The sequence below is a fragment of the Schistocerca cancellata genome, chromosome 3 (assembly GCF_023864275.1).
Source record: "Schistocerca cancellata isolate TAMUIC-IGC-003103 chromosome 3, iqSchCanc2.1, whole genome shotgun sequence".
Classification (NCBI taxonomy): Eukaryota; Metazoa; Arthropoda; class Insecta; order Orthoptera; family Acrididae; genus Schistocerca; species Schistocerca cancellata.
Genome location: NC_064628.1, coordinates 742,041,742 through 742,068,112, shown reverse-complemented (window position 1 = coordinate 742,068,112; position 26,371 = coordinate 742,041,742).

Genomic DNA, 26,371 nt, shown 5'->3' with positions numbered 1-26,371 from the left:
GAAAACTTTTGATGATCACTAGGAAGTGTTTTCCTTCTTAATACCAATATAATTAACTATTAGCCTAATAAGTTGGTTATTTTTTAAGTGCATCAGGTAGTGCTCTAAAATTCGAAGCAAATGGATTCGTAATTATACAGGAATTACTCTCCAGCTTAGTGTGAAGAAAGGAATATGCTGTAATCGAACTTTAATAGTTATGAATTTCCTCAGTGGAGGCTTTCGTTTATGCCACACACACTTCTTCTCAGAAATTGGAAATTTTCTGTGTATTCATGCTTATACACAGTTCCAAAAAAAAATTCTTTTATATGCTGGAAAACAGTCTTTATATCCATCATTGCTTCTGTTGTTAATCGTGCTATCTATATTTCGGTTGTATCTTGCTTTGTAATGTATCACGTGACCTGACACAGCCTCGATAATATTAGCTCTTAACCTTTGAAACCCATGCGTGCTTCTTCTGACAAGGGCGAATGCCGGTATCGCTCGTGCAATTATCTTTTTAGTGTATTAACAATTACTTGACGAAAGCAAGAGAATAAAAGTGTCTGTGTTGTTACTGAAGGATGTTGAAAAGTAGGTGAACTGATAAAACAGAAGGGTATGTAGAGAAATAGTGACCAGAGAAATCTGTGGAAAAATATTGACTAAGTAGGTCTGCGTGACACGACGTCTGTTAAAACGACAGGGAATGGAATATAGTCAACAAATAATTGAGAACTTTGGGTACAAGCTCTATTCCGAGGTGAAGAGGTTGGCACAGGAGAGCAGTTAGAGGGGCCCACATGTAACCAGGTAGAAGACGCGAAAAGACCTCAAGTAAGGGTTACAATGTATTTTAGTTCCACATTTCAAGGTTGTGGCAATCAACAGTACAGAAAGGGCTGTGTTCATTATTTACACCGTTTTACCTTGTAAGATCTAGAAGTTTTGTTCTGTACATGAATCTAATAGCTCTTGTCTCACTACTAATGAATACACTGAAAGCAGCACTAAGCCAATTTACAAACAAAATTGTAAGTTTCCCTACATTTGAACTACATTTAGATTTTTCTGTAATGTCACCACTGTCTTCGGTTCAAATCGAGGGTATCATATTTTACATTTAAACATTCCATCTGAATGAGTCACAAAACGCTGACGCAATATTAATACTGTGGACTACCACATCAGTGTCACGTGTTTCTCATCCGTACCGTACCACATACCATACCAAGAACCGACGGAACACTAAAATAATAAACCTCGCCTAGTAATGGCTTCTGTGTAAGTCATACATTTTGTATCGCTCATGCAAAGACAACAATCACACCAATTGTAGTGGATATTGTTGGATGACAAAGTTATCATCTTCCACCCAAAATATCAGGGTACAATTTTCAAAGATGTTATTCCAGATTTTATTTTCAGCGTACTTTTTGTTTTATGTAATATTAAAATGTTACGTCCATGGCAACTGGAACAACTTAATAATCGTAGAAAATGCGATTAATATAGAAATTAACACGATGTCGGTGATACTAGTGATACTATGGGCAAGTACATTCTTTAAGCTGTCTCGTGAACTGTTGGAACACCACCACTGAGTGGTTCTAACCACAAGTGTCTGCAGATTCGATGCGTTGTGCTGTTTTACTGTTCTTGAGAACCACATTTCACTTCTATGTATTAATTTCTCTTGGGTTCTCATTTTTGACGACAGCCTGCCTATGAGATGCAGAGGCCTAACTAACGACGCACAGCTTGTTCCGGCACATAAAACGGATGATGGCGCTTCGAATAAATGTCTTCAAAATGATTGCAGTGCTCGACTGGAGCAGTAGGTACTACTGCATTGTTAAGCTCATACCCAGGGCCTCAGTTTTAAGAATAGCCATTTGTCTTCACTGGTCACAGGTAAGGTCCCAGTCTCTGGTATTACCCGATTCTGGTAAGAGCCTAGTGAGTTACACAGAAATTGAACGATTTCACTCTTGCAAAACGGTGTCTTTCTACTGCTATTAATTATGCGCATATGTTTGTTAGTGCCAAAAATTCCCCTTGTTCAGTCGTTACTCTTCGTCACTCAAAACTTCGAGTCTGCGGTACACAGCCTCACAGATATATAGCAATTCATCAAAGGTCAATGCACTTGGCAATTTTATATCTGAAGATGTCACACTATGACAAGGAAGAACAGAAAATGAAATTATTATTTCAAAAATCCGCCTCAATTGCGAAATGTTACTGGTCTTTACCCGGATTTCAGCTAGAGTAATCTAGCCTTCTTCAGAATCATAAAATAAACCAATACATGCCAGAATAAGGCAAGCTATCTTTCTTCGTGTACAAGTCAGCAATTCTATTATTAAGGATGAGTGGTGAACCTCTTTTCATGAGTGAGGGATCGACAGCTTAATTTCCTAAGTTTAAATAGGTAATGTGACCCCTAAATTTGTTAACTGGTACTTACGTAAATTACTCTATAAATCCCTCACCCATGAAAAGAGGTTAACCACACGTATCCTTAATAACAGAATTGCTGACTTGTATACGAAGAAAGATAGACAGCTTGCCTTATTCTGGCATGTATTGGTTTATTTTTATGCTTCTGAAGAAGGCTAGATTACTCTAGCTGAAATCTGAGTAAGGACCAGTAACAACTGAGGCGGATTTTTGACGCAATAATTTATCACATTTTCTGACAGTGTTGCAACATGTTAAAAATTCTTAGAAAATGAAATTTCCTGACGGTGTAGTACGGAGAAAACACGACTAAATTTTTAGATCATTTGGCGGTATACAGTGCGAAATGTAGTGAAGAAAGCTACTGCCTCTCACATTGTTAGGCCTGGAATCGAACTGAGCGTCTGTCTCAGATACAGGTGAATCATTCCCTACTTCTTAACCATATATTCGTGCACTGTCTATGCCAGTGTACGAGTGGTACTGCGATGCCATCTGGTTTGTGTTCGACTCTCCGCCGGATTCGCCAGCCGTTGCGGCTGGCAAGTGGTGACGTGCCACTGTGGATCAGTACTCGCTGGATGAGGTAGCAGTAGTAAACGCTCTGTATCGCCTTTGGTAAGCATAGCACTGGCAGTAAGCGTTCTTGTGTTGCGTTGGATAACCTCACACAGACCTCGGAGAAAGGGCACAGCCACTGGTCTTAACAGGTCAGAAAAGTAACTCTTCGGTTCGAATTACTGGCAGTGCGAAGCAGATGCAATCGGGTGGGTACCCAGTAGCACCCCCAGCCATCACGCAAGTTGCTGCGCCTCTCTGAATGCCGAGCGCAGCCTGACACCTGGCGCACACACACCATACAAAAATCCGTCCCTCTCCATGCTGTACACAGTACTGAGACTTCCCGGAAAGACGAAGACCTGCCACTAGCGTGTAGTGTTTTGTGGCTGAGTGCAAGGCAATACAACAGTGGTCGCCGTACTGACAGTTTGTGCTGGTACAGTCGACGTCGCACTACGTGGGTATTTACCCGACTGTAAACAAGTCATTCCCTGACTCAAGAAATATAATGGGGCTGTAAGATCGAACACGGCCGTGGGAAGAACGCCTATCCTCCCAGGTGCTAGTGGCGCAGAGCAGCTGAGGACTAGCACCGTGTTCAGTGTGGACCCCCTGAATCCATTAATTCCATACTCGCATGACAGTTCAGGGATCCCGACCAACGTGGGTCGAAGTATCGCAGAACTCCCCCTGCGGGTCCGGGGTAAGAATAGGCCCGAGGTATTCCTACCTGTCGTAAGAGGCGACTAAAAGGAGTTTCAACCATTTCGGCCTTCAATGTGATGGTCCCCATTGGGGTTTGACCTCCATTTTTCAAAATTCTATAGAAGTAAGAGCCTTTTGGGGAAGGACACCTTACGTGGTGTATCACCGGTCCTCAGTGCACTAAGACCTCGGCACTCAACATCGTAACAGCGTCGTAACTGCACCCACTGTTCATCAATTTGGGCCTAAACACCTGATGAGCTGCACAAGTTACGCCCATTGTGCGTCCCCATCTGCACCTACGATCATGATGGACTTTCCATGGCACCCGAAATCCAGCACAGTAGCCAGCCCGTTGTGGTGGGGTCGTCATGTACCCTCTAGGTTGTAGCCCCCTGACAACACAGGAATCGTACTGCCGATACCTGAGCTGCATCCTCCCCATGTCGGCCAAGGAGTAGATGCCCGTCTCCTTGGGGCATAAGGACTCACGGCAATGGTCATCCTGCCAGGTGGCCCTTGCTGAGGCTGGGTGGCGCCTGTGGGGAGAGCCCCTGGTTGGAGTGGGTGGTATCGGGGCAGACGTTTCGCAGATGAAACGTCAACATGCATCAGGTCGCTATGCGGCCGCGTCTTCTAAGAGGAAAGGTTCTATCTCTATCTCTATCTCTGTCTCTGGTTCTTGTACTTCTGCCTTTCCCCCCTTGGCTAATCCCTGGGAAGGAGGACAGGCCCGCCAGCTTGAGGCGCAATACTTCCCCTGCTATTTAGTCTGTTCTCGGACCGATGGGGGGACGTTCGCCACCTCCAGGCCCATGTTCGTTGTACAGCATATCGAGGATATCTTAGGAGAAATAGAGGCTCTTAATAAAATGCGTTCGGGGTCCATTCTCATAAAGACCACCTCCGCTACACAGTCGGCGGCACTCCAGGCATGCGACCGACTAGGGGACATCCCAGTGTCCAGTGTCCCACATCTGCTGCTCAATAGGACGCAGGGGATTATTTTCCATCAGGACCTCCTGCTGCAATCTGATGAGGAGCTCAGGGCCAACCTGGAGCACCGTGGCACGCATTTCGTCCGGCGAGTCCAGCGCGGCCCCAATGATCATCGCATCGACACTGGGGCTTTATCCTCACCTTCTCCTGGAGATGGTATAGGTGATATACTACCGGTGCGACCTTACGTCCCGCCGCCTATGTAATGCTTTCGATGTTTGTGCTTCGGGCACATGTCGTCACTGTGTGAAGCTGAGCCCCTTTGTGGTGATTGTGGATGTCCTCTTCGTGAGGGACATACATGCACCCCACCACCACCTCGGTGCATCAATTGTCCTGGCCTCCACTCACCTAGATCTTTCGACTGCCCCGCATATTAGAAGGAGAAGAAGATACAAGAACTGAAAACCTTGGACCGTCTGTCTTATTCTGAGGCCAGGAAGAAATCCTCCATCCCATGATGTTGACAATCTCGTTCGTTCAGTTGTGTCCACTCCTTCCACAGTTTCCTCATGGCTATCCTGTTCCCCCTCCACCTCCTCACCCCATCGTCGAGAAGCGATCCTCTTCTCAGGCGTCCATCGGGGAAATGTTACGGACCCCGGCTTCTGAGGTCTGGCGTTAAAAAAACGACCCCGAGCGTGAGGACTTTCTTTGGGTCCAGATCCCACAGCCCACCATCCCAGTGACACATTGGTCTTCCAAGAAGGCATTAAAGAAAGTCTTTATCCCCCTCTCCACCCCGGCGCATTTCATCTGATGCTTTGTCTGACAGTCGCTGCTCCCGGCCGTCCTTAGTTTTGCTGCAACGCTCTGCTGCCAGGCGCTCAGCTGGCCTGTCGTCGGCGGACGATTGCTGCCCCTGCTGCGGAACCCAGGAATGTGTTGCCAGCTGGCGACGACTCGATGGAACAGGATGCGCCTCTCGACCGTTGTAGCAATGTTGCCTCGAAACCTGGCCCTCCGCAGCCATCGAGGTGACCAGCTCTTCACCCGTTTTGTTCCCCCTTCCACTGATTCGTGATGGCTCTGTTACATTGGAACATAAGAGGTATTTGACCTAACTGGGAGGAATTAAAACTGCTCCTCCGCCTGCACTGTCCGCTCATCATTGGTCTCCAGGAAACGAAGTTATGCCCAACTGACCGTATTGCTTTTACCCACTATACCTCCGAGCGACTGACATAACCACTGTGGACAGTATTCCAGCTCATGGTGGGGTCATGTTGCTCGTTCGGGACGATGTCTATTACCATCCCATCCCATTGACCACCCCCTTCCGAGCAATAGCTATCCGTATTACTCTTTCTGCCTTTACTTTTCTGTTTATACTGTCTACACTCCATCGTCATCCGCAGTTAGTCGGGCTGACATGATGCCCCTGATTGTACAGCTTCCTCCGCCGTTTTTATTGTTTGGCGACCTCAATGCCCATCATCCCCTTTGGGGCTCTCCTGCATCCTGTCAGAGAGGCTCCCTCTTGGCGGATGTCTTCAACCATCTCAATCTTGTCTGCCTCAATACTGGCGCCCCGACTTTCCTCTCGGACTCTACTCACACCTACTCCCACTTGGACCTCTCGATCTGTTCTACCACTCTTGCCCGTCGGTTCGAGTGGTCATTTCTGACACCTATTCGAGCGACCATTTCCCCTGTGTCATTCGTCTCCTGCACCACACCCCTTACCCACGTCCCTTGAGCTGGAACATACCAAAAGCTGACTGGGGACTTTGCTCCTCCCTGGCAACCTTTCTGGACAAAAATTTTCTCAGCTGTGACAGTCAGGTCAAATACCCCACGACTGTTATCATCAATGCGGCCAAACGTTCCATTCCTCGTACTACCTCTTCTTCACGTCGCGTTTCAGTCCCCTGGTGGAATGAGGCTTACAGAGACGCTATCCGTCCTCGACGACGTGCTTTACGCACCTTTAGCCGCCATCCTACGCTGGCGAATTGTATTTATTACAAACGACTCAGATCACAATGTCGTCTAGTCATCAAATACAGCAAAAAAGCTTGTTGGGCCTCTTTCACAAGCTCTTTTAACAGTTTTACTCCATTTTCTGTCGTCTGGGGTGGCCTGCGCCAGCTGTCGGCCATTAAGGCCCACTCCTTGATACCTGGCCTGACTTCAGGTAATGAGGTACTTGTGGACCCTGTGGATGCCTCCAACGCCTTTGGCCGCTTTTTCGCGGAGGTTTCAAGCTCCGCCCATTACCACCCTGCCTTCCTTCCACTCGCTAAATCTGGAAGATTATAATGCCCCCTTTTCCATGTGCGAACTCGAACGTGCACTTGCACTGTCCCGGTCATCTGCTCCGGGGCCAGATGCCATTCACATTTAGATGCTGACACACCTTTCTCCAGCAGGCAAATGCTTTCTTCTTCGTACCTTCCCATACACAAACCCAGGAAGAATAGACACCTTCCTTCTAGTTACCGCCCCATTTCTCTTACAAGCTGTGTCTGTAAGGTGATGAAGCGCAAGGTTAACACTCGGTTGGTTTGGATTCTTGAATCTCGACGGCTACTTACCAATGTTCAATGCGGCTTTCGTCGACGCCGCTCGGCTGTTGACCACCTTGTGAACTTGCCGACGTTAATCATGAACAACTTCTTGCGAAAGCGCCAAACGGTAGCTGTGTTCCTCAATTTGGAGAAGGCTTATGATAGGTGTTGGAGAGGAGGTATCCTTTTTATTGATTCATTTTTAACAGATTGAATGTTTAGGGTATGTGTGGTTTCCGTATTGTCCGACATCTTCCTCCAGGAGAACGGAGTGCCTCAGGGCTCCGTTTTGAGGGTAGCCCTTTTTGCCATAGCGATCAATCCAATTATGGTTGCATTCCACCTAACGTCTCATGCTCTCTTTTCGTCGTTGACTTCGCGATCTACTGCAGTGCCCAGAGAACATGCCTCCTGGAGCGCTGCCTTCAGCGTTGTCTTGACAGCCTATACTCCTGGAGTGTGGCTAATGGCTTCCGGTTCTCTGAAGAGAAGACGGTTTGCATCAACTTTTGGCGATAAAAAGCATTCCTTCCACCATCCTTACATCTCGGTCCCGTTGTTCTCCCATTCGTGGAGACAATGAAGTTTTTAGGGCTCACACTGGACAGGAAACTTTGTTGGTCTCCGCATGTCTCTTATTTGGCTGCCCGTTGTACACGTTCTCTTAATGTCCTCCGTGTTCTTAGTGGTTCATCTTGGGGAGCGGATCGCACTGTCCTGCTTCGCTTATATCGGCCCATAGTCCGATCAAAGCTGGATTATGGGAGCCTCGTCTACTCGTCTGGTCGGCCATCCCTCTTACGCCGTCTCAACTCCATCATCGGGGGTTATGTCTTGCGACTGGAGCATACTATACTAGTCCCGTCGAGAGTTTTTATGCTGAAGCTGCCGAATTACCATTGACCTACTGGCGCGACGTACTGCTTTGTCGGTTTGCCTGACGGCTGTTGTCAATGCCCCACCACCCCTCTTATCAGTCCTTCTTCGCCGATTCTCTCGACTGTCAGTATGGGTTGTATGTGTCTGCCCTGCTGCCCCCTGGAGTCCGCTTTCGTCGCCTGCTTCGACAATTGGATTTTGCCCTCCCTACCACTTTCAGAGAGGGTGAGAGCCCGACACCACCTTGGCTCCAGGCTCTGGTTCACATTCATATTGACCTCGGCTCGCTCTCGAAGGAGGGTACTCCGGATGCAGTGTATTGCTCGCGGTTTGTCGAACTTCGTGCGCGACTTGCCAGTAACACTGACGATGGTGACGGCTGTGCCTTTGTCGTCGGGGACGTCACCTTTAAATACCGGCTCCTCGACCAGTGTTGCAGCTTTACGGCCGAGCTTTTTGCTCTCTGTCAGGCCGTTCAGCATGTCTGCCGCCACCGCCATTCCCTGTATGTACTCTGCTCTGATTCACTCAGTGCTCTTCAGAGCCTTGGAGCTCCATATCCGGTCCATCCTTTGGTGCATCAGATCCAGCAATCCCTCCATTCTTTTGCTGATGATGTCTCTCCTGTTAGCTTTATGTGGGTTCCAGGCCATGTAGAAGTGCCTGGGAATGAGGCTGCAGTCCTCCTGCGGCCACGGCTGCAGTCCTCCTGCCTCGGCCAACCTCCCTTCATGTCCCATCGTCTGACATTAGTGGGGTTGTTTGTAAGAGGCTTATGTCGTCATGGTGGGATACTTGGTTGTCACTTAAAGAAAATAAGCTCCGGGCCATAAAACCGTTCGCAAAAGCTTGGACAACCTCCTCCCGACCATCTCGGCGAGAAGAGGTCCTTTTGGCCAGGTTGCGGATTGGGCATTACCGGTTTAGCCACCGCTACCTGCTATCCAGTGACCTCACCCCACAGTGCCCTTGTGGTCATGCATTGACAGTGCGCCACGTTTTATTGTCGTGTCACCATTTTAATCAGTCTCCTGTTGTCCTATCTCTGCCATCTACTTTACAGGATATTTTAGCTGATGACGCTCGAACAGCTGCTCGTGTTTTTCGTTTTATTACTTTGAACGACTTGTACAAAGATATCTAACTCTTTTAATTATTTTATCTACGTCTCTGTAAGAACTTTCTGGTGCCCCCCCCCCCCTGAGTTTTAACAGATCATATGTGCACTTACATTTGTGACTGGGAGCTAATGACCTCAGTAGTTGAGCGCCCTAAAACCCCACACAAAAAAAAATTATCGCAGAACAATAAGACGTCTCTTCAGGCTTCGATCCTGCCTTCACTGTTTTCTCTTGCGTTTCACAATTTATTGGATAGCTTTTTCACATCGGTTCCATTATCAGGATTTGTGATTGCCTTGAATTCGTTTATCGTTTCTACACTGTGATCAAAAGTATCCGGATACCCTCAAAACATAGGTTTTTCATATTAGGTGCGTTTTTCTGCCACGTACTGCCAGATATTCCATATCCGCGACATCAGTATTCATTAGACATCGTGAGAGAGCAGAATGGGGCGCTCCGCGGAACTCACGGACTTCGAACGTGGTCAGATGATTACCAGTTGTCATACGTCTGTACGTGAGATTTTCACACTGCTAAATATCGCTAAATCCAATGTTTCCAGTGTGATAGTAAAGTGGAAAAGTAAAGTGACACGTACAGCATAAAAGCGTACAGACCGACCTCGTCTGTTGATTGACACAGACAGTTGAAGAGGGTCGTAATGTGTAACAGGCAGAAATCTATCCAGACCATCACAAAGGAATTCCATATTGCATCAGGATCCACTGCAAGTACTACGGCAGGTGGAGCGGGAGGTGAGAACTTTAATTTTTCTAAGGGGACGTTTCACATGGAAGCAATGAATGACTGTGCTGATAAACCTCTTACATGGATTTTCAAACAGCTGAGCAGAACTGAACGTACTCGGACATTTCCCTCTTTACCAATCCTGATCAACACTAAACTGACACACACTATTTTTAGCGAAACGCAATCTGACTTTCAAAAATCCCTACAGAAGAATGGCCCTGACTATCAATAATTTATACCTTACATGAATCACTTACCTCACAAAAATCTTCGTTACTCGAACTACTACAATACAGCGAGTGCGACTACTGCCAGCTAAATAAAGGATTCTAACTACTGAAGGCACTAACTACTGATTGGCATAGTCAGCAAATGAAAGATTTTGATAGAGAACAAACAATGTATTTACCTTAATAGTGTTCAAAAGTCATAATATATATATCAGTTCATGACATCCAGTAATACAAATTTACTCTTTCTGATGGACACACGTCCAGATCATCCGCTCTCAAAACTCTGCCATCTGTCTCCCCACATCCATCACTGCTGGTGGCTCACCTCCAACTGCGCAACGCTACGCGCTGTTAATATCCAACTGCCCAATAGTGCAATAGCGAATATTCCAACAATGCCAACCAGCCACAGACTGCACACAGCACAGCCAGTGATTTTTCATTCAGAGCGCTAGGTGACGTTACCAACATAAAAACCTAAACAGCCTACTTGAAGTTAGTCAAGCGGCTGCTCATAAGCCACGCATCACGCCGGTAAATGCCAAACGACGCCTGGCTTGGTGTAAGGAGCGTAAACATTGGACGATCGAACAGTGGAAAAACGTTGCGTGGAGTGACGAATCACGGCGCACAATGTGATGATATGGTGGCAGGGTGTAGGTACAGCGAATACCCTGTGAACGTCATCGGCCAGCGTGTGTAGTGCCAACAGTACAATTAGGAGGCGGTGGTGCTATGGTGTGGTCGTGTTTTTCATGTAGGGGGCTTGCACCCCTTGCTGTTTTGCGTGGCACTATCACAGCACAGGCCTACTTTGATGTTTTAAGCACCTTCTTGCTTCCCACTGGTCAAGACAAATTCGGGGATGGCGACTGCATCTTTCAAAACAATCGAGCACCTGCTCAAAATGCACTGTCTGTGGCGGAGTGCTTACGCGACAATAACATCCCTCTTATGGACTGGCCGGCACAGTTCTGACCTGAATTTTATAGAACACCTTTGGGATGTTTTGGAACGCCGAATTCGTGCCATCTTTCACCGACCGACATCGATACCTCACCTCAGTGTAGCACTCCGCGAAGAATGGGCTGCCATTCCCCTAGATACCTTCCACCACCTGATTGAGCGTATGCCTGCCAGAGTGGAAGCTGTTATCAAGCCTACGGTTGGGCCAATACCATACTGAATTCCAGCTTTACTGGTGGAGGGCGCCACGAACTTGTTTTCAGCCAGGTGTCCGGCTATTTCGATCACTGTAGTGTAACTTGTAATGTGTTACTTACTCCAGCAACAGTACGCAGCGATGAGTGAAAACGTCGCCACCACTGCCCACCGCGACACTGAAAACCGCCTGATGTCGTTGGCTTGGCACGTGGTAGGGAAAAGTATATTAACGAAGCAGAGGGGAAATGGGTTTTCAATCTAGCGACGATATGGGGGACAAATAGGGAAAAACCACTGGCGTAAGCGACTTCCACAAAGGATAGATTGCTACGGCCTGACATATGCGAAGCTGATCGGCTGCTACTAATTCCAGAATTCGTGGAGAGTAGGAGAAGCAAAATCATAACATGAATAGGCGACAAGGTGTTGGACATCTACAACTCCTGGCAGGAAGTGGTAGTAGGAGCCTCTAGAGAGCAGGGTAGGTGGCGATCTGTGGTTGATCTGATTACGATTCTGGTGACGACGTAAGTGTTCCGGAGCCCACCATTCAGTATACATTGTAAACGCGTCGGCTCTCAGGGTGAATCACATTTTTGGTGCACTATGTCCATGGTCTATTCCACAAATAGTTATCGAGGGGAACGGCGGCTCGAAAAGTAAAGCACGCCACGCCACGGAAGCAGGCTACTAGGAGCTGTATAATGCTGTGGAAGACTTTCTCCTACGCTTGCAAGGAATATGTGGCAGTAATAGAAGACACACCGATAGCTGTGAAACACTCGCATCCATTCGTGCTTGATGTTTTTCCCGACGGCGATGTCATCTTTCAGCAGTATAATCCTCCATGTCCCAGAGCCAGAAATGCCCTACAGTGGTTTGAGGAGCATTATAGTGAACTCAGGTTGATATCTCGGAGACGGAATTTGTGTAATTCCTATGGAAATCATTTGGGTCGCAATCAAGCGCCGGCCCGGCGTACGCAAATCGGTGGTCCCTTATTTACGCCAGTTGCATGACCTGTGCACTCAACCGTAATGCCACATACCTCCGAAAACATAACAAATAATTGTCGGATCCATGATGAGCAGAATCATAGACTTACTTCTTTCCAAAGGGGACAAACAGACTATTAATCAGATAGTCATAATGTTTCGGATCATCAGTGTGAAAGGCAGCGCAGTAACTGCGGTAGCAAATTGAACTTAAGGGTGGAAAATATAATGCTGAAGGTAATGGTCTTTTCCTTCCTATTAGAAACAGGTCAATCCTAGCAAAACGCTGTATAATGTGCTGTTACACGTGGAAATAGCATTGATTCGTGTCCACATACCTTAGATCGCATTATGTACCTCCATTATTAAAGACTGGTGTACACCTTTCTTTCAACAGAATAGAAGGGCACAAACGTTGGTGGCAGTGAGTATTATTTTCTCGGCGAAATGGATCATAATTTTTCACCACCTTTCTGATTACTCGCTGAGTGAAGTGAATAAAATATTGCCACACTTAGCTACACCTCGTTTTCAAATTGTATCCAAGTAGTATGTGAATAAACGTTTAAGATTCTAAAATGCTAAGACGTATTTTAACTGCAATTCGCAAGGAACAGGCGAACGCTGACCCTGGTGAAAAACAAGGCGGATCATGCCGTTGGGTTGTGTCTGTCCTTGTACAGTGAATTTACATTTCCCAAATGTACAGGATGAATTTACTAGAGTTGGCTTCTAATCATGCGCTTCGCAAATAGTAGTCCTTAGGGCCAAAATTTAGCGCTGACTAAGTCGACCATTCATTATTAACATCACTCATTCTCTCTGAATCATTTCACTTGATATCTTGGAAGTTTCCTTCACCATGAAGCACGGACAGTTCATAGGACTGTCCTAAGTAAATTTCTACTGTTACTTACATCCATAATTTCAGTGACAAAAGACTGTTACATCAAAATAACGCGAAAACTACCTACAACAAAAGAATGTATTTTTATTACATATCGCATTTAAGATCGATGTATCTCGAACGTTGGGTCCATTGTACCATTCCCAGAATGGCGCATTCTTCGTTGCAATGATCCTGTAGGCAAGCAGTGGATAATCAGACAGTGGTTACAAGTTCATTTTCTGAGCTACCTATAATTACATGTTGCACGTTGCTGTTTCACATGTAGTGTAGAATATGTAATACCACGGATTTAGCTGGAAATTGCATGCATCGAATGAAGCATGACACGGTAAAACGAGGTTTGAAGTTGCCAAGTAGAAAGGAAAAATGAACAGACCACCACTCACACTAGTGATAATTTACTAGACAAAAAAGACGAAAAAACACTCCACAATGGCGTGTGGATTTGTGAAATGAATAATATATTCAAGGAACAATAAATCAATTTCATCGCATAGAAACTGATCCTCCGAGGAATCATATACAAAATAACCTCCGTAACAGCGAAATACATACGTACATGTGAATCTTAACATCTATTTCATCGACTACATCCAGTATATATACTAATAGCGATGGGGATTTATAACTTAACATATTAACATACCAGTAACCGTTAGAGGTACGCCAACATTTCTGTTACGTGTACCGATTGTTTAGACTCCTGGAACAGCTGGAGTAAGCGTGCCAAATATACTGACTGCAGCCGAGGGGAGGGTGGTTTGGGATAACCTGTAGGTGCGGGCCAGGGCTCTCTCGAAAGGAGGTGGAGGTGATACGGGACATTTTGTAACTTGGGAAAAAAGTTGAATTTCGTTGCTTCCTGTAGGTAAAATCTGGAGCTGGAATGGTTTTGATGACGTTGGCGCTGAACCACTCTGCTCTCTGCAACCTGTGGTGTGTAGAGAGGGGATGGAGGATGAGGAGTGGGATGGTAATCGTCTCACCGGCAGATGTGGCGAGGGCTGCCTCTCGAAAATAGGTGGAGGTGGTACCAGACATTCTGTAACTCCGGGACAAAGGTGGAATTTCAATGTTTGCTGTAGGTAAAATCTCGAGCTGGAATGGTTTTGATGACGTTGGCGCTGAACCACTCTGCACTCTGCAACCTGCGGTGTGTAGGGGGAGGGGGGGGATGGAGGATGACGGTGGTAATCGTCTCACCGGCAGATGTGGCGAGTGCTCTCTCTCGATAATAGGTGGAGGTGGTACCAGAAATTCTGTAACTCCGGGACAAAGGTGGAATTTCAATGTTTGCTGTAGGTAAAATCTCGAGCTGGAATGGTTTTGATGACGTCGGCGCTGAACCACTCTGCACTCTGCAACCTGCGGTGTGTAGGGGGAGGAGGGGGATGGAGGATGACGGTGGTAATCGTCTCACCGGCAGATGTGGCGAGTGCTCTCTCTCGAAAATAGGTGGAGGTGGTACCAGAAATTCTGTAACTCCGGGACAAAGGTGGAATTTCAATGTTTGCTGTAGGTAAAATCTCGAGCTGGAATGGTTTTGATGACGTTGGCGCTGAAGCACTCTGCACTCTGCAACCTGCGGTGTGTAGGGGGAGGGGGGGGATGGAGGATGACGGTGGTAATCGTCTCACCGGCAGATGTGGCGAGTGCTCTCTCTCGATAATAGGTGGAGGTGGTACCAGAAATTCTGTAACTCCGGGACAAAGGTGGAATTTCAATGTTTGCTGTAGGTAAAATCTCGAGCTGGAATGGTTTTCATGACGTTGGCGCTGAAGCACTCTGCACTCTGCAACCTGCGGTGTGTAGGGGGAGGAGGGGGATGGAGGATGACGGTGGTAATCGTCTCACCGGCAGATGTGGCGAGGGCTGCCTCTCGAAAATAGGTGGAGGTGGTACCAGAAATTCTGTAACTCCGGGACAAAGGTGGAATTTCAATGTTTGCTGTAGGTAAAATCTCGAGCTGGAATGGTTTTGATGACGTTGGCGCTGAACCACTCTGCACTCTGCAACCTGCGGTGTGTAGGGGGAGGGGGGGGATGGAGGATGACGGTGGTAATCGTCTCACCGGCAGATGTGGCGAGTGCTCTCTCTCGATAATAGGTGGAGGTGGTACCAGAAATTCTGTAACTCCGGGACAAAGGTGGAATTTCAATGTTTGCTGTAGGTAAAATCTCGAGCTGGAATGGTTTTCATGACGTTGGCGCTGAAGCACTCTGCACTTTGCAACCTGCGGTGTGTAGGGGGAGGAGGGGGATGGAGGATGACGGTGGTAATCGTCTCACCGGCAGATGTGGCGAGTGCTCTCTCTCGAAAATAGGTGGAGGTGGTACCAGAAATTCTGTAACTCCGGGACAAAGGTGGAATTTCAATGTTTGCTGTAGGTAAAATCTCGAGCTGGAATGGTTTTGATGACGTTGGCGCTGAAGCACTCTGCTCTCTGCAACCTGTGGTGTGTAGAGAGGGGATGGAGGATGAGGAGTGGGATGGTAATGGTCTCACCGGCAGATGTGGCGAGGGCTGCCTCTCGAAAATAGGTGGAGGTGGTACCAGAAATTCTGTAACTCCGGGACAAAGGTGGAATTTCAATGTTTGCTGTAGGTAAAATCTCGAGCTGGAATGGTTTTGATGACGTCGGCGCTGAACCACTCTGCACTCTGCAACCTGCGGTGTGTAGGGGGAGGAGGGGGATGGAGGATGACGGTGGTAATCGTCTCACCGGCAGATGTGGCGAGTGCTCTCTCTCGAAAATAGGTGGAGGTGGTACCAGAAATTCTGTAACTCCGGGACAAAGGTGGAATTTCAATGTTTGCTGTAGGTAAAATCTCGAGCTGGAATGGTTTTGATGACGTTGGCGCTGAAGCACTCTGCACTCTGCAACCTGCGGTGTGTAGGGGGAGGGGGGGGATGGAGGATGACGGTGGTAATCGTCTCACCGGCAGATGTGGCGAGTGCTCTCTCTCGATAATAGGTGGAGGTGGTACCAGAAATTCTGTAACTCCTGGACAAAGGTGGAATTTCAATGTTTGCTGTAGGTAAAATCTCGAGCTGGAATGGTTTTCATGACGTTGGCGCTGAAGCACTCTGCACTCTGCAACCTGCGGTGTGTAGGGGGAGGAGGGGGATGGAGGATGACGGTGGTAATCGTCTCACCGGCAGATTTGGCGAGTGCTCTCTCTCGATAATAGGTGAAGGTGGTACCAGAAATTCTGTAACTCCGGGACAAAGGTGGAATTTCAATGTTTGCTGTAGGTAAAATCTCGAGCTGGAATGGTTTTGATGACGTTGGCGCTGAACCACTCTGCACTCTGCAACCTGCGGTGTGTAGGGGGAGGGGCGGGGGATGGAAGATGACGGTGGTAATCGTCTCACCGGCAGATGTGGCGAGTGCTCTCTCTCGATAATAGGTGGAGGTGGTACCAGAAATTCTGTAACTCCGGGACAAAGGTGGAATTTCAATGTTTGCTGTAGGTAAAATCTCGAGCTGGATTGGTTTTGATGACGTTGGCGCTGAACCACTCTGCACTCTGCGACCTGCGGTGTCTAGGGGGAGGGGGGGGATGGAGGATAACGGTAGTAATCGTCTCACCGGCAGATGTGGCGAGTGCTCTCTCTCGAAAATAGGTGTAGGTGGTACCAGAAATTCTGTAACTCCGGGACAAAGGTGGAATTTCAATGTTTGCTGTAGGTAAAATCTCGAGCTGGAATGGTTTTGATGACGTTGGCGCTGAACCACTCTGCACTCTGCAACCTGTGATGTGTAGAGAGGGGATGGAAGATGAGGAGTGGGATGGTAATCGTCTCACCGGCAGATGTGGCGAGGGGTGCCTCTCGAAAATAGGTGGAGGTAGTACCAGAAATTCTGTAACTCCGGGACGAAGGTGGAATTTCAATGTTTGCTGTAGGTAAAATCTCGAGCTGGAATGGTTTTGATGACGTTGGCGCTGAAGCACTCTGCACTCTGCAACCTGCGGTGTGTAGGGTGGGGGGGGGGGGATGGAGGATGACGGTGGTAATCGTCTCACCGGCAGATGTTGCGAGTGCTCTCTCTCGATAATAGGTGGAGGTGGTACCAGAAACTCTGTAACTCCTGGACAAAGGTGGAATTTCAATGTTTGCTGTAGGTAAAATCTCGAGCTGGAATGGTTTTGATGACGTTGGCGCTGAACCACTCTGCACTATGCAACCTGCGGTGTGTAGGGGGGGGGATGGAAGATGACGGTGGTAATCGTCTCACCGGCAGATGTGGCGAGGGCTGCCTCTCGAAAATAGGTGGAGGTGGTACCAGACATTCTGTAACTCCGGGACAAAGGTGGAATTTCAATGTTTGCTGTAGGTAAAATCTCGAGCTGGAATGGTTTTGATGACGTTGGCGATGAACCACTCTGCACTCTGCAACCTGTGATGTGTAGAGAGGGGATGGAAGATGAGGAGTGGGATGGTAATCGTCTCACCGGCAGATGTGGCGAGTGCTCTCTCTCGATAATAGTTGGAGGTGGTACCAGAAATTCTGTAACTCCGGGACAAAGGTGGAATTTCAATGTTTGCTGTAGGTAAAATCTCGAGCTGGAATGGTTTTGATGACGTTGGCGCTGAAGCACTCTGCACTCTGCACTCTGCAACCTGCGGTGTGTAGGGGGAGGAGGGGGATGGAGGATGACGGTGGTAATCGTCTCACCGGCAGATGTGGCGAGTGCTCTCTCTCGAAAATAGGAGGAGGTGGTACCAGAAATTCTGTAACTCCGGGACAAAGGTGGAATTCCAATGTTTGCTGTAGGTAAAATCTCGAGCTGGAATGGTTTTGATGACGTTGGCGCTGAAGCACTCTGCACTCTGCAACCTGCGGTGTCTAGGGGGAGGGGGGGGATGGAGGATGACGGTGGTAATCGTCTCACCGGCAGATGTGGCGAGTGCTCTCACTCGAAAATAGGTGGAGGTGGTACCAGAAATTCTGTAACTCCGGGACAAAGGTGGAATTTCAATGTTTGCTGTAGGTAAAATCTCGAGCTGGAATGGTTTTGATGACGTTGGCGCTGAACCACTCTGCTCTCTGCAACCTGTGGTGTGTAGAGAGGGGATGGAAGATGAGGAGTGGGATGGTAATCGTCTCACCGGCAGATGTGGCGAGGGCTGCCTCTCGAAAATAGGTGGAGGTGGTACCAGAAATTCTGTAACTCCGGGACAAAGGTGGAATTTCAATGTTTGCTGTAGGTAAAATCTCGAGCTGGAATGGTTTTGATGACGTTGGCGCTGAAGCACTCTGCACTCTGCAACCTGCGGTGTGTAGGGGGAGGGGGGGGGATGGAGGATGACGCTGGTAATCGTCTCACCGGCAGATTTGGCGAGTGCTCTCTCTCGAAAATAGGTGGAGGTGGTACCAGAAATTCTGTAACTCCGGGACAAAGGTGGAATTTCAATGTTTGCTGTAGGTAAAATCTCGAGCTGGAATGGTTTTGATGACGTTGGCGCTGAACCACTCTGCACTCTGCAACCTGCGGTGTGTAGGGGGAGGAGGGGGATGGAGGATGACGGTGGTAATCGTCTCACCGGCAGATTTGGCGAGTGCTCTCTCTCGAAAATAGGTGGAGGTGGTACCAGAAATTTTGTAACTCCGGGACAAAGGTGGAATTTCAAAGTTTGCTGTAGGTAAAATCTCGAGCTGGAATGGTTTTGATGACGTTGGCGCTGAACCACACTGCACTCTGCAATCTGCGGTGTGTAGGGGGAGGAGGGGGATGGAGGATGACGGTGGTAATCGTCTCACCGGCAGATTTGGCGAGTGCTCTCTCTCGAAAATAGGTGGAGGTGGTACCAGAAATTCTGGAACTCCGGGACAAAGGTGGAATTTCAATGTTTGCTGTAGGTAAAATGTCGAGCTGGAATGGTTTTGATGGCGTTGGCGCTGAACCACTCTGCACTCTGCAACCTGCGGTGTGTAGGGGGAGGGGGGGGGGATGGAAGATGACGGTGGTAATCGTCTCACCGGCAGATTTGGCGAGTGCTCTCTCTCGATAATAGGTGGAGGTGGTACGAGAAATTCTGTAACTCCGGGACAAAGGTGGAATTTCAATGTTTGCTGTAGGTAAAATCTCGAGCTGGAATGGTTTTGATGACGTTGGCGCTGAACCACTCTGCGCTCTGCAACCTGCGGTGTGCAGGGGGAAGGGGGGGGATGGAAGATGACGGTGGTAATCGTCTCACCGGCAGATGTGGCGAGTGCTCTCTCTCGATAATAGGTGGAGGTGGTACCAGAAATTCTGTAACTCCGGGACAAAGGTGGAATTTCAATGTTTGCTGTAGGTAAAATCTCGAGCTGGATTGGTTTTGATGACGTTGGCGCTGAACCACTCTGCACTCTGCGACCTGCGGTGTCTAGGGGGAGGGGGGGGATGGAGGATAACGGTAGTAATCGTCTCACCGGCAGATGTGGCGAGTGCTCTCTCTCGAAAATAGGTGTAGGTGGTACCAGAAATTCTGTAACTCCGGGACAAAGGTGGAATTTCAATGTTTGCTGTAGGTAAAATCTCGAGCTGGAATGGTTTTGATGACGTTGGCGCTGAACCACTCTGCACTCTGCAACCTGTGATGTGTAGAGAGGGGATGGAAGATGAGGAGTGGGATGGTAATCGTCTCACCGGCAGATGTGGCGAGGGGTGCCTCTCGAAAATAGGTGGAGGTAGTACCAGAAATTCTGTAACTCCGGGACAAAGGTGGAATTTCAATGTTTGCTGTAGGTAAAATCTCGAGCTGGAATGGTTTTGATGACGTTGGCGCTGAAGCACTCTGCACTCTGCAACCTGCGGTGTGTAGGGGGAGGGGGGGGGGATGGAAGATGACGGTGGTAATCGTCTCACCGGCAGATGTGGCGAGTGCTCTCTCTCTCGATAATAGGTGGAGGTGGTACCAGAAATTCTGTAACTCCGGGACAAAGGTGGAATTTCAATGTTTGCTGTAGGTTAAATCTCGAGCTGGAATGGTTTTGATGACGTTGGCGCTGAACCACTCTGCTCTCTGCAACCTGTGGTGTGTAGAGAGGGGATGGAGGATGAGGAGTGGGATGGTAATCATCTCACCGGCAGATGTGGCGAGGGCTGCCTCTCGAAAATAGGTGGAGGTGGTACCAGAAATTCTGTAACTCCGGGACAAAGGTGGAATTTCAATGTTTGCTGTAGGTAAAATCTCGAGCTGGAATGGTTTTGATGACGTTGGCGCTGAACCACTCTGCTCTCTGCAACCTGTGGTGTGTAGAGAGGAGATGGAGGATGAGGAGTGGGATGGTAATCGTCTCACCGGCAGATGTGGCGAGGGCTGCCTCTCGAAAATAGGTGGAGGTGGTACCAGACATTCTGTAACTCCGGGACAAAGGTGGAATTTCAATGTTTGCTGTAGGTAAAATCTCGAGCTGGAATGGTTTTGATGACGTTGGCGATGAACCACTCTGCACTCTGCAACCTGTGATGTGTAGAGAGGGGATGGAAGATGAGGAGTGGGATGGTAATCGTCTCACCGGCAGATGTGGCGAGTGCTCTCTCTCGATAATAGGTGGAGGTGGTACCAGAAATTCTGTAACTCCGGGACAAAGGTGGAATTTCAATGTTTGCTGTAGGTAAAATCTCGAGCTGGAATGGTTTTCATGACGTTGGCGCTGAAGCACTCTGCACTCTGCAACCTGCGGTGTGTAGGGGGAGGAGGGGGATGGAGGATGACGGTGGTAAACGTCTCACCGGCAGATGTGGCGAGGGCTGCCTCTCGAAAATAGGTGGAGGTGGTACCAGAAATTCTGTAACTCCGGGACAAAGGTGGAATTTCAATGTTTGCTGTAGGTAAAATCTCGAGCTGGAATGGTTTTGATGACGTTGGCGCTGAACCACTCTGCACTCTGCAACCTGCGGTGTGTAGGGGGAGGGGTGGGATGGAGGATGACGGTGGTAATCGTCTCACCGGCAGATGTGGCGAGTGCTCTCTCTCGATAATAGGTGGAGGTGGTACCAGAAATTCTGTAACTCCGGGACAAAGGTGGAATTTCAATGTTTGCTGTAGGTAAAATCTCGAGCTGGAATGGTTTTCATGACGTTGGCGCTGAAGCACTCTGCACTCTGCAACCTGCGGTGTGTAGGGGGAGGAGGGGGATGGAGGATGACGGTGGTAATCGTCTCACCGGCAGATGTGGCGAGTGCTCTCTCTCGAAAATAGGTGGAGGTGGTACCAGAAATTCTGTAACTCCGGGACAAAGGTGGAATTTCAATGTTTGCTGTAGGTAAAATCTCGAGCTGGAATGGTTTTGATGACGTTGGCGCTGAAGCACTCTGCACTCTGCACTCTGCAACCTGCGGTGTGTAGGGGGAGGAGGGGGATGGAGGATGACGGTGGTAATCGTCTCACCGGCAGATGTGGCGAGTGCTCTCTCTCGAAAATAGGAGGAGGTGGTACCAGAAATTCTGTAACTCCGGGACAAAGGTGGAATTTCAATGTTTGCTGTAGGTAAAATCTCGAGCTGGAATGGTTTTGATGACGTTGGCGCTGAAGCACTCTGCACTCTGCAACCTGCGGTGTCTAGGGGGAGGGGGGGGATGGAGGATGACGGTGGTAATCGTCTCACCGGCAGATGTGGCGAGTGCTCTCACTCGAAAATAGGTGGAGGTGGTACCAGAAATTCTGTAACTCCGGGACAAAGGTGGAATTTCAAAGTTTGCTGTAGGTAAAATCTCGAGCTGGAATGGTTTTGATGACGTTGGCGCTGAACCACTCTGCTCTCTGCAACCTGTGGTGTGTAGAGAGGGGATGGAAGATGAGGAGTGGGATGGTAATCGTCTCACCGGCAGATGTGGCGAGGGCTGCCTCTCGAAAATAGGTGGAGGTGGTACCAGAAATTCTGTAACTCCGGGACAAAGGTGGAATTTCAATGTTTGCTGTAGGTAAAATCTCGAGCTGGAATGGTTTTGATGACGTTGGCGCTGAAGCACTCTGCACTCTGCAACCTGCGGTGTGTAGGGGGAGGGGGGGGATGGAGGATGACGCTGGTAATCGTCTCACCGGCAGATTTGGCGAGTGCTCTCTCTCGAAAATAGGTGGAGGTGGTACCAGAAATTCTGTAACTCCGGGACAAAGGTGGAATTTCAATGTTTGCTGTAGGTAAAATCTCGAGCTGGAATGGTTTTGATGACGTTGGCGCTGAACCACTCTGCACTCTGCAACCTGCGGTGTGTAGGGGGAGGAGGGGGATGGAGGATGACGGTGGTAATCGTCTCACCGGCAGATTTGGCGAGTGCTCTCTCTCGAAAATAGGTGGAGGTGGTACCAGAAATTTTGTAACTCCGGGACAAAGGTGGAATTTCAAAGTTTGCTGTAGGTAAAATCTCGAGCTGGAATGGTTTTGATGACGTTGGCGCTGAACCACACTGCACTCTGCAATCTGCGGTGTGTAGGGGGAGGAGGGGGATGGAGGATGACGGTGGTAATCGTCTCACCGGCAGATTTGGCGAGTGCTCTCTCTCGAAAATAGGTGGAGGTGGTACCAGAAATTCTGGAACTCCGGGACAAAGGTGGAATTTCAATGTTTGCTGTAGGTAAAATCTCGAGCTGGAATGGTTTTGATGACGTTGGCGCTGAAGCACTCTGCACTCTGCAACCTGCGGTGTGTAGGGGGAGGAGGGGGATGGAGGATGACGGTGGTAATCGTCTCACCGGCAGATTTGGCGAGTGCTCTCTCTCGATAATAGGTGGAGGTGGTACCAGAAATTCTGTAACTCCGGGACAAAGGTGGAATTTCAATGTTTGCTGTAGGTAAAATGTCGAGCTGGAATGGTTTTGATGGCGTTGGCGCTGAACCACTCTGCACTCTGCAACCTGCGGTGTGTAGGGGGAGGGGGGGGGGATGGAAGATGACGGTGGTAATCGTCTCACCGGCAGATGTGGCGAGTGCTCTCTCTCGATAATAGGTGGAGGTGGTACCAGAAATTCTGTAACTCCGGGACAAAGGTGGAATTTCAATGTTTGCTGTAGGTAAAATCTCGAGCTGGAATGGTTTTGATGACGTTGGCACTGAACCACTCTGCTCTCTGCAACCTGTGGTGTGTAGAGAGGGGATGGAGGATGAGGAGTGGGATGGTAATCGTCTCACCGGCAGATGTGGCGAGGGCTGCCTCTCGAAAATAGGTGGAGGTGGTACCAGAAATTCTGTAACTCCGGGACAAAGGTGGAATTTCAATGTTTGCTGTAGGTAAAATCTCGAGCTGGAATGGTTTTGATGACGTTGGCGCTGAAGCACTCTGCACTCTGCAACCTGCGGTGTGTAGGGGGAGGAGGGGGATGGAGAATGACGGTGGTAATCGTCTCACCGGCAGATTTGGCGAGTGCTCTCTCTCGATAATAGGTGGAGGTGGTACGAGAAATTCTGTAACTCCGGGACAAAGGTGGAATTTCAATGTTTGCTGTAGGTAAAATCTCGAGCTGGAATGGTTTTGATGACTTTGGCGCTGAACCACTCTGCGCTCTGCAACCTGCGGTGTGCAGGGGGAAGGGGGGGGATGGAAGATGACGGTGGTAATCGTCTCACCGGCAGATGTGGCGAGTGCTCTCTCTCGATAATAGGTGGAGGTGGTACCAGAAATTCTGTAACTCCGGGACAATGGTGGAATTTCAATGTTTGCTGTAGGTAAAATCTCGAGCTGGAATGGTTTTGATGACGTTGGCGCTGAACCACTCTGCACTCTGCAACCTGCGGTGTGTAGGGGGAGGGGGGGGGGATGGAAGATGACGGTGGTAATCGTCTCACCGGCAGATTTGGCGAGTGCTCTCTCTCGATAATAGGTGGAGGTGGTACCAGAAATTCTGTAACTCCGGGACAAAGGTGGAATTTCAATGTTTGCTGTAGGTAAAATCTCGAGCTGGAATGGTTTTGATGACGTTGGCGCTGAACCACTCTGCACTCTGCAACCTGTGATGTGTAGAGAGGGGATGGAAGATGAGGAGTGGGATGGTAATCGTCTCACCGGCAGATGTGGCGAGGGGTGCCTCTCGAAAATAGGTGGAGGTAGTACCAGAAATTCTGTAACTCCGGGACAAAGGTGGAATTTCAATGTTTGCTGTAGGTAAAATCTCGAGCTGGAATGGTTTTGATGACGTTGGCGCTGAAGCACTCTGCACTCTGCAACCTGCGGTGTGTAGGGGGAGGGGGGGGGATGGAAGATGACGGTGGTAATCGTCTCACCGGCAGATGTGGCGAGTGCTCTCTCTCTCGATAATAGGTGGAGGTGGTACCAGAAATTCTGTAACTCCGGGACAAAGGTGGAATTTCAATGTTTGCTGTAGGTTAAATCTCGAGCTGGAATGGTTTTGATGACGTTGGCGCTGAACCACTCTGCTCTCTGCAACCTGTGGTGTGTAGAGAGGGGATGGAGGATGAGGAGTGGGATGGTAATCATCTCACCGGCAGATGTGGCGAGGGCTGCCTCTCGAAAATAGGTGGAGGTGGTACCAGAAATTCTGTAACTCCGGGACAAAGGTGGAATTTCAATGTTTGCTTAGGTAAAATCTCGAGCTGGAATGGTTTTGATGACGTTGGCGCTGAACCACTCTGCTCTCTGCAACCTCTGGTGTGTAGAGAGGAGATGGAGGATGAGGAGTGGGATGGTAATCGTCTCACCGGCAGATGTGGCGAGGGCTGCCTCTCGAAAATAGGTGGAGGTGGTACCAGAAATTCTGTAACTCCGGGACAAAGGTGGAATTTCAATGTTTGCTGTAGGTAAAATCTCGAGCTGGAATGGTTTTGATGACGTTGGCGCTGAACCACTCTGCTCTCTGCAACCTGTGGTGTGTAGAGAGGGGATGGAGGATGAGGAGTGGGATGGTAATCGTCTCACCGGCAGATGTGGCGAGGGCTGCCTCTCGAAAATAGGTGGAGGTGGTACGAGAAATTCTGTAACTCCGGGACTAAGGTGGAATTTCAATGTTTGCTGTAGGTAAAATCTCGAGCTGGAATGGTTTTGATGACGTTGGCGCTGAACCACTCTGCACTCTGCAACCTGCGGTGTGTAGGGTGGGGGGGGGGGGGGGGATGGAAGATGACGGTGGTAATCGTCTCACCGGCAGATGTGGCGAGTGCTCTCTCTCGATAATAGGTGGAGGTGGTACCAGAAATTCTGTAACTCCTGGACAAAGGTGGAATTTCAATGTTTGCTGTAGGTAAAATCTCGAGCTGGAATGGTTTTGATGACGTTGGCGCTGAACCACTCTGCACTATGCAACCTGCGGTGTGTAGGGGGGGGGGGGGGGATGGAAGATGACGGTGGTAATCGTCTCACCGGCAGATGTGGCGAGGGCTGCCTCTCGAAAATAGGTGGAGGTGGTACCAGACATTCTGTAACTCCGGGACAAAGGTGGAATTTCAATGTTTGCTGTAGGTAAAATCTCGAGCTGGAATGGTTTTGATGACGTTGGCGATGAACCACTCTGCACTCTGCAACCTGTGATGTGTAGAGAGGGGATGGAAGATGAGGAGTGGGATGGTAATCGTCTCACCGGCAGATGTGGCGAGGGCTGCCTCTCGAAAATAGGTGGAGGTAGTACCAGAAATTCTGTAACTCCAGGACAAAGGAGGAATTTCAATGTTTGCTGTAGGTAAAATCTCGAGCTGGAATGGTTTGACGACGTTGGCGCTGAAGCACTCTGCACTCTGCAACCTGTGATGTGTAGAGAGGGGATGGAAGATGAGGAGTGGGATGGTAATCGTCTCACCGGCAGATGTGGCGAGGGCTGCCTCTCGAAAATAGGTGGAGGTGGTACCAGAAATTCTGTAACTCCGGGACAAAGGTGGAATTTCAATGTTTGCTGTAGGTAAAATCTCGAGCTGGAATGGTTTTGATGACGTTGGCGATGAACCACTCTGCACTCTGCAACCTGTGATGTGTAGAGAGGGGATGGAAGATGAGGAGTGGGATGGTAATCGTCTCACCGGCAGATGTGGCGCGGGCTGCCTCTCGAAAATAGGTGGAGGTAGTACCAGAAATTCTGTAACTCCGGGACAAAGGTGGAATTTCAAAGTTTGCTGTAGGTAAAATCTCGAGCTGGAATGGTTTTGATGACGTTGGCG